This window comes from Marmota flaviventris, chromosome 2 (assembly GCF_047511675.1).
Source record: "Marmota flaviventris isolate mMarFla1 chromosome 2, mMarFla1.hap1, whole genome shotgun sequence".
NCBI classification, from domain to species: Eukaryota; Metazoa; Chordata; class Mammalia; order Rodentia; family Sciuridae; genus Marmota; species Marmota flaviventris.
In genome coordinates, this window is record NC_092499.1 from 152,918,666 (window position 1) to 152,927,395 (window position 8,730).

The 8,730-nt window shown below is 37.7% G+C and overlaps 1 protein-coding gene across 1 annotated transcript in view; it reads right to left on the minus strand.

Moving 5' to 3' along the window:
• Otud7a (OTU deubiquitinase 7A) overlaps positions 1–541 on the minus strand; it is a 136,531-nt gene extending 135,990 nt beyond the window's left edge. The window contains exon 1 of the mRNA XM_027955887.2: positions 499–541. The gene's annotated coding sequence lies outside the window, so the exon portion shown is untranslated. The remainder of the gene's footprint in view (positions 1–498) is intronic.
• Between the last annotated feature and the right edge of the window lie 8,189 nt (positions 542–8,730).

The window sequence follows — 8,730 nt, forward strand, 5'->3', positions numbered from 1 at the left end:
TAGTTGAGCCTTTATAGAAAAAAATTTGCTTTTATTTTATAAGTAATCAGAACTTACTGACCCCAGTATATATGATGAAAATTTTATACTTAGCAAACATGTAATTGAATTTACACACTGTGTGATAAGTTTAAATCCCCTGCATTAATGAATGTGCTTTGTCCTCCTTTCATGATGACCACAGGGATGGGCATTGTTCAGTGGGGCAGGTTCTATGGCAGTTGCTAGGGTGTTAAAGCCAAGCACACTGGCCTAGTTTGAGCCCAGTTCTGTTCCTTATCAGCTGTGACATGGTCATTGGTGAGCTCTGGGCCCATCTGGGATTCAGTCAGAATGGAAGAAATAAAGTTATCTATGCTCAAACTCTTGAGGACTAAGTGTCTCAGGCAGGGAGGTCTATAACTGGAACTATCCATTGTTATTCACCACTTTGTACATGGTTCATACTTGGGTGTAAGTTTTTATTGGTATGGCTAAAAATGAATAAAATTGTTTGACCTGATGTATATAGTACCAATTAGGAAATTTCCTTCTTCCTTCTCTCCATGTACCGGAGCCTCGGCCTGGAGAGTTTTTTCTGTCAGTGCCACCTGTGGGACAAATCAGAGAATAAGGGCATGTTATTCTCCTTACCCTGGAAAACTTTGCTTCTTGTCACAGGAGGCTACATCTGGGGTGGGGCCAACAGCTGGAGGCATGTCCTCTGCCTTCCCAGGTGCTACATGCACTTGCTGACCACATCTACCACATCTACTCCTCTGTATCTCATACTTAATGTAAAATAGAGGTGAAGGGTAGGCATAAGATGAACGCTTTTGTGTGACAAGGTTTCTGCTTTAAGACTTAATTCTTAAACCTAACGTCACCATGGCCATGATTTCAAATTCATGCCCTTTGAAGAGCGGGGAGGACAGTGGTCAATAAGGACCATCAGCCACCCTTGCCCTGCTGTGCCTCTTCAAAGTGCACTGCTGGGCCTTATGACCTACTCAGCAGGTCATACTTTCTTAATCATACCATTAAGATATGATACCACATCAATACAGTTCAACTTAGCTATAGTGGTAAAATACGTAAACACGAAATATATTGGCCCAGAGCACATTCTCAATAAACATGAACTATTACTTATCTCTTATTCAACAGAGATTCTGGGACCACCCTCTCCATTCTAGAACTCCATTGAGAGCCAGGACTGCTGCTACCAGCCTTCTTAAGGCAGAAAGAAGGGGCCCACCTCTAACTGTGGCTCCGAATCATTGTGTCCATGCTGAATGGAGGTTCTTGCCTTCAATACCATAGTCTTTTCGGTACCTGAGCTCTTCTTATTTTATAAGTAACCAGAACTTACTGAGCTGCTATTTTATTTAGGCCACTGTTATAGGGACTGTGATGGTCCCTTGGGCCTTCCCCAGGAGTTTCTAAGCAGAGAGAGACAGGTGCACACACAGGCACAGGCCTCTGAGACTGACTGTTAGATTTGGGAGACTATCAAGTAGAGGAGCTGTTCTAACCAAAGAGAGCAAAATTGAAGGACAGAGGTATATCAGGGTAAAGATGAAAATTGCCTCAGTTAATTTTCCATTAACTTCTGTTTCAGTGGAACCCAAGTAAAACATGCCTGTAATATTTTTGTCAGCAGATGTTATAATTGGAGTCTGGAAGGTACGAACTTGTGGTGAGTGGAGATTGAAACTGGAGATTAGGAGTAGAGGCTTGTGGTCTGACCACTGAAGACAGAGGAAGGCTAGGATGGGGATGAGTGCCTACCTAGGGCTACCCCAGAGCTGCAAGATGGGATAGACTGTATCTTGTATGTAACATCTCTTCTGATAGAGGGCCAGGAGCCTAAGGGATATTTTATTCTCTTTTCTATTCTCCAAGTTTCAGAATGCCTGGCACCCAGCAGGGTCAGGATCAAGGTGAGGCAAGCAAGGTACCTGCCACAGGTGCAAGGGGATGCAAAACCAGTCAGAAACCAAGATCAACAATATTTTAGTGCAATGTTTTTTTTTTTTTTTTTTTAATGAGGGCAAATACATCCTTGAAGAACACAATATCAGCATTTTCAATGAAGGCATGATTTGCAAGACAGTTCTCCCTTTTGCCTCAGGCTCTGGAGGTCTGGCGAGCATTGGCACACATTCAGAATTGCTGACTGGTGCTTGGGAGGCAGGTTGAGGGAACATACATTATAGCTACAAAGACTGATGTTCAGAGGGAGCCAACTTTGGGTCAGGGTTGCACAGGTTAAGTGGGGAGCAGGAAACTCGTCTAGGTCTGTCTGATGATGCAGCCTATAGCACACAGACACAAAAGAGTAGAGAGAATAGATCTGAGGTTGAGCACCGGATTGGGAGTCAATGTCCTGACTGGGTGCAAATCTGCTACTGCAACCTTGCTGTATGACCTGGGCAAGTCCATGTCACTTCATGGAGACTAGGTTTCCTCATCTGAATAATGAGGGTAAGAACACCCTTGTCTCTCAAAATTGCTGTAAAGAGGAAATAAAATTATATCAAAAGAAGATGCGCTATTATTACTATTATTAACACAGATTTAAAATAATTTAATGTATTATTCTGGTATTGGGAATCTTCATTCTACTTCCATGTATGCATACATCTCTATGTGGAGGATAAAATGCGAAAAAGCGTCACAGATACCTAGATCTTGTCCTGCCTGGTGATGAAGACCACCCTGGTGAAGAATTGACAGATGTACAGACTCCCTCAGTGGGATTAACTGGTGGTCTCAACTCAGATCTATCTTTCCTTCTGTTCTTCTTTCCTTCCTTGGTACTGGGGATTGAACCCAGGGTTTACCACTGAGCTATATCCCCATTAAGCTATATCCCTAGTCCTTTTTGATTTTGTTTTTTAGTTGTTGATAGTCCTTTATTTATTTTACGTGATGCTGAGAATCAAACCGAGTGCCTCACACATGCCAGGCAATTGTGCTACCACTGAGCCCCAGCCCCAGCCCCCTAGTCCTTTTTACTTATTATTTGAGACAGGGCCTTGCTAAGTTTCTGAGGCTGGCCTTGAGCTTGTAAACCTCCTGCCTCAGCCTCTAAAATTGCTGGGATTACAGGTATGCACCACCTGATCCAGAAGATATCATCATTTTTCTTTCCAGGAGTCTGCTTGGTCCATCCTTTGTCAGCCACCATTGAGCTTTTGGACAAAGCAGCGACATAGGTTTTTGTGGATATCACATTAGCAAACTGCATCTTATAGGACATTTTCATGGTTCAGAGGAAAATTAAGAGAGCATTTCTATGAAGGGCATGAGTCTGGCTTTGCAAAGCATTCATATGCACAGGACATGTAGTCATTTTCAAGGTGTATTCACATATATGACTTTAGTTGATGCCAACAAGCTAAAGATAGGTCCAAGAATAATTTTGGCTGCAACAAAGCAATTTTACCAGGAAATTCAGCCTAAAAAGCCTGAGAGGGCTTAAGAAGAGAGGGCTAGCAAGATCGTCACAGACGGGCTGGCCTGAAAAACAAACGTGGCCACAGAAGTATCTGGTGTGTAGATTACAGATCTTCCCATTGTTTCAGGAGCACTTTGCTTTTTAGTTTTCCTCTTGGTAAGACTAAGAACTTGATGTTCTTCAAATGCCTAGTATCATGTCTTTTTCAGGTACTGAGAAAGCTCTGGGAGCAATGGAGGGCACCTCCAGGGCACACTACTTAGGCCAAGGCTTAAAGGGAGGCCCCTTTGTGGGCACTGAATCCATTCCTCCTCTGGCACAGTAGATGCTATAGAGTGAGGCGTCTTCTAATCCAGGGGCCACAGCTGGGCCCTGTGTGGCTCTCAAAGCATACAGGGACACTGGATAGTTTAATTTACGTGAGAAAGTAAGTATTAAAAACTGTAAATACCACCTCAATTCCCCAAGCCCTACACACCTGAGCTTAGATTTTTTAGGCTGACAAGGAGAAGGCAGAATGTAGCAATGGTATATATTTAAAATTTTTTTCCAATAGAAAAAAATATGTATAAAAGTAGACTGAAAAATATGGATAAATGCCAATGTACACATCACTCAGGTATGACAATTACTAACTTTAAGTCTTATTATTTCTCTACATCTAACCACTTCCTCCTCCCACAACATTCTGAAACAAATCCCAGACAACGTATTACTTCATCCATAAATATTTTGATATATCTCTAAATGGCTCTTTAAAACAGAACCACAATACCATTATCACATTTACAAACTAATAATAATTATTCAATGCGATTATTATCCAGTGGGTAAATTTCCAGTGATTTCAAATGTCATAAATTCATATGATTTTTGTTTTCCATCTGTTTGAACTAGAATTCAAATAAAAGCTACACATTATAATTGTATTTTGTAATCTGTTAGTTTTGCCTTATTTTTTTTCTATTTATTGAAAAACCTGATCATTTTTCTTGTAGCATTTTCTACTATCTGACTTTTACTGATTATTCCAATTGCATCCTGTGGTCTCTGTACTTCATTCAAATTAGTACTCAAATACAGAGAATTGATCAGATTTGGGTTCAGTTTTGTGCAAATTTTGGTGCTGTCTCTTTTCAGCAGGCAAAATTGAATGACTATTTTTTTCTGTAATGGTAGCATCCACTGATGATCATTGCCTAGAGCAGTAATTAATTCAATATGGTTGCACGTACTGGCAGTCAAATTCATTCTTTCCTTCTTCAATTGTTACTTGGAATTCTTAAATAAAAGAGAAGTTCCATTAATCTACTGTTTGTTCAACTAGTGATAGATTTCAAATAGAAAGGTAACATAAATGCTTTGTTTACCACTTCTCAACCCTTTTTATTAGATGATATGGTTTGCTAGTTTCCTTATGATATTCTTTATCTTCCATTTTAAATATAATTTTGAGTTGCAGAGCACTTGCTTAGCATATACAAAGTCCTTAGTTTAAGCTCTTGCACCTACATCATGACAACAAAAAAATCATTTTGCATTCTTGGATTTGAACATATTTGATGCATTTCAATCAACTCAACATAAATGCAGATATCATCTGATGCTCAATTTCTACTAATTTTGGTCACTGAGAGCTTGTTCAAGTTGTCTCTGGGCTCCTATGACCCTGGTATAGCTGACAAGGGGTGACAAGTTTTTTAAGGTTCCTCTTGCTCATTTATTGCTCCAAATATGGAATATGATATCTTTCAATGGAACTAAGAGGATTTTTTTTAACTTAAAAAATTTTTAATACCTCATAGCAGTATACCTATTGGTACTGGGTTAGTCATCATTTTTAGAACTTTTTAGTGGACAGAGTTATAAAATTTTTATTTTAATACTAAATACATCTTGGGTTCATTCTAATATTTCCAATTCAAATGGAAGACTTCAGAGTTTTCACTTAATCTCATTTAAATTTCATATGAACCTCCTATCCCCACTTCTAATCCAGTTTGAAATAACATCAAGAATGATGGAATATCACCCAATTACTCATTCATTTGTATCCTATGATATATCTATATCTTTATCTAGATATATATTATATAAACATACCAGGATTTCAGAATAATAATGAAATACTAAGAACAGCACAATGGTCTCTGCAAACAGTTTAGTTTGTTGCTATAAACATAGCATTATTTTTTTTGGTCTTAGGTCTATCCCATTAGGGATGAACAAACTGCTGCATTTAAAAAATCACTTTGAGTAATTCTCTCCCTGTGGCTATACCCCCAACTGGAAATGCATTTACATTCACTTGCTTCATCTTACTGTTATTTAAAAGACTGCCTTTTGACAATGATTTTGTTTTATAGCTTTGTAAAATAGATTTCTACTTAAACCTCAAAATCAAGGTTTACTCAGGAAGTCTGACTTCTAGCCTGTCCCTTCTGCTCTATTCCCTTTTATGTTTAGTTATATGACTTACCTCCTTTTTAAATTTTAAGTGGATTTAAGAATTTCACATAGCATCCTCCACTGCATGGATAAATGATACCATCTATAAGCACTTTTTTCCCACCTTGCTTTGCTACTTTACAGTACTTCCTCTAGATCAGTATGTACCATATCAAGTGATCATCTGTACTCATTATACCTTCTATTAAACAAAAGGCTGTAATCCACACAGATGTTCATCAACAGAGAACTGATCACAGCTCCGTGAAATGAGGATTTCTTGCGTAAAAGCTTTCCATACTTTTTCAGTGTATCTTTGGCATAGAGTCCTAAAAGTAAGACTGGCAGAAAAGGTAATGCTAGTGTCATTTTGCTAAATTCTGGCAGTGTCCTCCATAGAGACTTTACCAGTTTTCGTCGCCAACAGCAATGTAGGAAATGTAGCTTATGTTTTGCCATAACCTCAACTACAGAATGTGTTGTTGATCTTCTGGATTTTTGGCAATCTCAGAGGTTAGAAACCATTATCTTACTGGAGTTTTTTTTTTTTAAATCTGCATTTCTCTTACTACATCTTAAAACAAGTATCTTCTCACACGGCTAAGATCCACTATCATTACATTTTCTGTAAACTATCCATTTCTTCTAGTCCATTTCCTCTGTTTGAATATGGTTTTAGTCTTTATTTTTTCCTACCATAATTAGCTCATTATGTATTAAAGACAAAAATCATTCTTCTTTGCTATGCATTGAAAATGCTTTCTATATTTTGACATTTGTCATTTTTCTTTGCTTTCAGTGTCTTTTTCCTTCCAATAAAAATAAAATTATATTGAGTGGGGAGGAATGAATACATGGAACACTGAGGATTTTTAGGGAAGTAGAACTGTTCTATATAATAATATAATGGTTATACATTTGTTCAAACTGGCAAAATATACAATACCAAGGGTGAATGCCAATGTAAACAATGGACTTTGTGTGATTATAATATGTTAATGTAGGTTCATCAATTGTAATAAATGAACATTTTGATGTGGGTTGTTGATAGTGTGGCAGTTTGAGGAGTTACAGAATACATGCAAAATCTATGTACCTTCCAGTCAATTTTTAATTTTGTAGTAGTGGGAGTTGAACAGAGGGCCTTGCACAAGCTAGGCAAGTGCTCTACCATTGAGCTACATCCCCCGCTTCTTTCTACTCTATTTTGCTGTGAACCTAAAATTGTTCTAAATATAAAATGTCTATTAAGATAGCTTATAAATGGTTATATATCTTTTTCCTTAATGGTTCTGGATTTTGAGTCTTAATTTAAAAAATTGTCTCAATTGTCAGGTTATAGAGAGTTTCACCCATATTTCCTTCTACCAATTCAATGGTTTCATTTTTTAAAAACACTTAAAGCTCTAATGCAGTTGAAATTAATCCTGTTGCATGATGTGAGAAATGGATCTAATTTTATAATTTTCCCTATATTGCTCTAGCTATTCTAACACCACTTAGGAAAAAGAACATCAGTGGGTAAGCCTCACTGATTTGAGATGCTTCCATCATTATATGATACATTTGCATATGCAATTGGTCTATTTCTGTATTTGCTTATGCCAAGGTATTTGTAAAAGGTATTTTTTTTCTTATTATGTGTGTCAACTTGTTATTGTATTTACAAGCAAAGCTGTTGATTTCTCTGTTAAATTTACATTCTGCTGTTTTACTAAAGTCTTACTATATTTAGCAATTTTTTTCCATAGGTTTTTTTTTTTTTTTGGTTTGTTTTGTTTTGTTTTTCCAGAGATACACCATCATAGCAAATGCAAATAGGGATTGTGTTAACATTTCATCTTCAATTCTTCAGCCTCTACTTTTTTGTTTCTGATTTCATTTATTCATGCTTCCTTTAATATGATTTTAAACATTTTTAGAGGTAATGGGCATCTTTGCTTTGCTCCAAACTTCAGTGAGAAGAACTTTAGTGTTTCAATATCAATGTGACAAGAAGCTGGCTGCTGGATTTTGATCTACACACATGTGTATACACACATTTAAAAGGTATCCATAAGTTGCCAGGCATAGTGGCACATGCCTGTAAACCCAGTGACTCAGGAGGCTGAGGCAGGAGAATCACAAGTTCTAAAGCCAGCCTCAGCAACTTAGCAAGGCTCTAAGCAACTTAATGAGACCCTCTCTTAAAATAAAAAGTAAGAAGGCCTGGAGATGTACTCAGTGGTTAAGCACCCCTGGGTTCAATCCCTGGTATCACCTTTGGCCCCCCAAAAACAGTATCCATAAATTTCTTTTTTGGGTGGTTTTATAATAGATGGATACTATCTTTCATACTTTTTTTTTTCTCTTTTTATTTGGGGGAGGCACCAGAGGTTGAACTCAGGGGCACTTGACCACTGAGCTACATCCCCAGCCCTATTCTGTATTTTATTTAGAGACAGAGTCTCACTGAGTTGCTTAGCACCTCGCTTAAGGCTGGCTTTGAATACAGGATTCTCCTACCTCAGCTTCCTGAGCTGCTGGGATCACAGGCACATGACACTGCACCCAGGAATTTTTTCTCTTAAGATTTATTAATATGATGAATTCTAGTAATGATATTCCTATTATTGCACCTCATTCATATTTCTGGAATAAATACCCTTAAATCATTCATTGGTGTTTCTTTTTATATGCTTTTAAATTCAATTTGTTATTTTATTTTTTTTAATTATAGGTGGACACAAAATCTTTATTTTGTTTGTTATTTTTATGTGATGCTGAGGATCAAACCCAGTGCTTCACATGTGCTAGGCAAGTGCTCTGCCACTGAGCCACAATCCCAGCCCCAGTCTGTT